Genomic DNA, 4554 nt, shown 5'->3' on the forward strand with positions numbered 1-4554 from the left:
AATCCATTGAATTAATGTAAAAGATTATTTTTTTACAAAACAAAATTAAATAACAACAACCAAGGATAATAGAATCAGAATTTTTTTTCGAATCTAGCTCATCATTTTTTTTTTTTTTTTGTTAAACACAATGGACAATAGTATCTTACCATAGTAAGTAATAACCATTAATATTCGGTCAATCGAACACACAGTGTAGCCTCTTTTGAAATATTTGGCCTCCATATCTAATCGAGAGACAGAGAGAACACTGAACATATCACATCAATGTTGTTGAAGAATAAAGTCAATCACATCAGAATTTCATTTTGTGATTCTTTATTTCATTTTGGGATTCTTTTCTGATAATAATAATGATTTTCAATGGTTATTATTATGATGTTTTGCTCTTCGTTGGATAAGATGGTTCTCTCTTCTTTTTCACTGTTAATATTCGAGAAAAATATTAAATCAATAAATTATTATAATGGAATGGATTCTGAAAATGAAACTGGAATTGAATTTTCATTTTTCCAATTTCATTCATTTATTATTATTGACTTTTATTATTCAATTTAATGATGATATTATTATTCTCTGGCTGTGTATTTTGATGGAATTTTTTTTATCTCAACAAAAAGATTTTGTCACGAAAAATCTTTATAATAATAATAATTTGTAATAATTGTCAAACGTAGAAACTATTGGTGAAATTCTAATGTTTTATCATCCAATCTCATTTATCTCAATTCACATTGAAATTATCGTAAAGAGTTTTTTCGTTTCGTTTAGTTTTGTTTGATGAATAAACTGGATGTTTGTCAATCGAGGATTCAATCGAATTCGATCGATTCAAACACACACTATCCCAAACAAATGATAATCAAATGTTTGAATAAAAAAAGGAAAGAAAAAATGTTACTTTCACACATTCTCGATATGAAAAGGTTTTTTTCTGGCCAAATAATAATAATAAGTGTGTGTGTGATTGTTCCACAGAATAGAAAAACTGAATACGCGTGGCTAAACAATAAAAAAAAACCTACGACTATTTTTTTTTTTGGTGATCAAACAACATCACATATATAAGATTTTTGGTGCGATCCATTATTTTATTATTATCGCCATCGTCGTTGTCGTCCACAATCTTTCAAACATCATAGATTTTGCACATTCAATGGCAAGCGATATGAATTGAATAACCAAAAGAAAAAAAAGATTGAGATCAAAGACTTTTTTTTCGGGAGATTGATATTTACGATCAAATGAATGAATGAATGAATGGATCCAACCAGCAACAACAACACTTGATGGTCGTCGCTCCTATTAGTAAATGTATGTTCCACACACACACGCACACACATCTCATCAATTCAATTCAATTCGAAAAAAAACTTTGATTCAAGTGTTTTGGTTAATGGCTAGTGACAATTGATTGAACATTAATATAACAACCAACAACCAGGTTGTCCGCCTTATTTTTCTTTCTTTTTGATTTGATTCCATCAATGATCTATTTCACTAAAGCTACATTTCATAATTGTCATTGTCAATGACGATGATATTATGCAAGCATCAATGCGAATGATGATGATCATAACACCTCGGTCGGTGGTAGTGATGGTGGTGGTTTATTGTTTGCGATTCTTTCGCATGATATGAGAAATGATGTCAGAAAGCATCTTTTTTTGCTTTCTTCTTGTGTTGTTGTTGTTGTATAATTTAATTAGCTTTTTGGCGCGTGTCCATGTCATCATCGTCATCGTCATCTATTGTGTGTGTGTGTGTTTATATGAATGACATTTCTTACCAAAAACGAAAATGTTTCATATTTAAATAAGATTCTTATTTAATTTTTTATTCAAATTTGATGGTGTTGGTGCTAATCAATGAGAATCAATGAGCCATAATATAATTTTTATGAATTTCTTCTTCTATTTTTATGAAATGTTTTGACAAATTTTTTAATGAAATAATAACAAATCTTTTTCTTTTTGTTTTCTTTTAAAAATTTTGCAGACAAATTAGATTGACATTGATTTCTGTCGTTTCAAAATGCTGAAATGAAAAGACTCGAAAAAGAAAAATGGTAAAAGAAGAGTTTCATTCTTATGTCACATATGTCATTATCCAACAACAACAGCAACGACAAAAAAAAAGGTTATTTTTAGTTCCTAAAATCTAACGGCATTTTTTTCGCTTTTCTTTTCAAGTCTTTTTTCATCCATTGTCAATTTTTTTGTTTTGTTTTTGCAAAAAAAAAAAAATCAATCAGATCACATCTTGTATGTAACACTAATGGTTGAATAATGTGATACAACCGAATGAATTTTCGAAAGCTGTCAAGATTTTTTTTTTCCAATTTTCAAAAATGTCTGGCCGCCAAGATTTGAAAAGAATCATCGGCTTTTGTTTTTGTATAATTATTTGTTGTTGTTGTTGTTGTTATTTTTGTTTAAGTTGATTATCATTATGTCATTCATTTTCATTTTCCAAAATAAGAAAAATATTCGTTCGATAATATCGTTTCCAAAAATTTATTTTCAAAACAAAAACAAACATTGACAAATAAATAAATCTTTTCGTTTCAAGAATCATAAATATTGAATTTTGTTGTCAAGATAGAATTGAATGTTTTTAAATGGCAATTTTTCGTTTGATTCAACAAAATTAACCCAAAATTAGGACATTGATTTGTTTTTCTTCCTTGTTCAAAAGTGAAAAGCAAAGATGATAATTGACTGAAAATATCAATATTTTAAAAACATTAATTTTATTTTTGGTTTTTTTCATTTTTAAAAATGAATGTAATTTACTCACAAGTACAATTATTGTGTTAGAATTCTGGCAGATTTAAATTAGCAAATACAGACACAAATACACATTACATTAATTGAGTGAATGCAAACATTCATTCATTCATTCATTTAGTATCGACCACTTATAACTAGCCAACCCGGTATACAAGAAAGATTCTTTATTAAAAAAGGAATTTTTTTTTTTAAATTTACAAATTCAAAAAGAATTTGAATTCTTCATGACAATGATTGAATCAACAACAAAAAAAGAATTGAGACCCAGGGAGAGAGAGAGAGGAACCAGGGACACACAAACACACACACACGTTTTTCCACTTGAATGTTCCAGGAATATTTCTTTCATTCATTCATTCATTTTTGCATTTCCAGATTGGATAAATCAAAAGAAAAAAAAATTCCTAACTTTCAAACAACAATATTCTCTGTGTATAAACTCGATCAATGATGTTTTCAACAACAAAAAAAAAGTTCAATTCAATTCAAATTCAATTTACTTTTGAACTTTTTTTTCTCTATTTCTCTATCCACACCAAACAATGAACTTGTTTCATGAAAATTTGACCTTTGTCCGTTCCACTGTGTGTTATTTTCGATTGAAACTTACATAATACCGTAAAGATTCCAATGATGAAGGGAGAAAGAGAGAAAAGAGAAATTTCAAACTAATCAAATTCTTATTAGATTATAATTGATATGACAATATGGCTGAAAATAGAAAAATCTTTCACTCAAATTTTTTTCATTTCATTTTTTTGCCTTTTGTGAATAACATTTGAACTTTTTTTGCCTTTGTCCACTCTATGTGACACACACATATACACAAACAAAAAAACCGATCCAAAACATTCAGATAATGTGTTGGACATTCAAAATACTGCGACAAACAATATGTGTATGTACTTCATGATGTCATCCAACCAACATTTGATCATCTCTTTTTTTTCTGAACAATAAACCATCATCGATCAATCAAATGGAAAGAATAACTATTTTAAAAAATGTATTGAATATTTGAATGAAAAAACATGTGAAAAAATTGCTTTGCTTCTCTAATCTTTTTCTCTCTCTCTCTTTCACTTTCCTCTTTTACCGGAATGAAAATCATGTGTCTCATTTTTGTTGGATCAATGGTTCTTCAATGGTTTCTTCAATGATGATGATGATTATTGTGTTTAACACACACACAAAAAAAAACACCATGATATACAATTGTTGAGATGATGTTCGAGGTGATCGATTGATCGATCGATCCATAAAATTCTCATTTAGATGTTTGACGCTTGAAAAAAGAAACAAAAATCAAACATTACGATTTATCAATTGGATGTTTCCGTATTCGATCAATCCATCCATCCATTCATAATCGTGTTAATTGTTTTGTTTGTCACCCAAAAAAAAATTCTATGTCAATTGTCATCACAATACCGAAATGAGAAAGAGAAAAAAAAAGCTAAAAAGAAAATTCAACATTTGATTATTATGATGAATCATGTGTGTGCATATTGAAAGTGTAGAAAAATAACATTTTGATTATCATCATGATGATCTTTTGATCAAGGAATCATTGCCAGTAAAAAAAAAGGTCAAGATCATTCTTTGAATGGACAAACAGAAGAACAGTGGAAAAAAACATTACATATTTTTTTTGCACCAAGAAAATAATAATAATAATTTCGTTTAAATATTTGTTCAGGAGATGTGCATCATCAATTCAAACCAACAAAAAAAAAAAGAAGAGATCATCTAAATCGAGAAG

This window comes from Dermatophagoides pteronyssinus, unplaced genomic scaffold (assembly GCF_027571235.1).
Source record: "Dermatophagoides pteronyssinus isolate colony J.1.1.1.1 unplaced genomic scaffold, Derpt_VIB-CSIC_2022.12 sq0006, whole genome shotgun sequence".
Lineage (NCBI taxonomy): Eukaryota > Metazoa > Arthropoda > Arachnida > Sarcoptiformes > Pyroglyphidae > Dermatophagoides > Dermatophagoides pteronyssinus.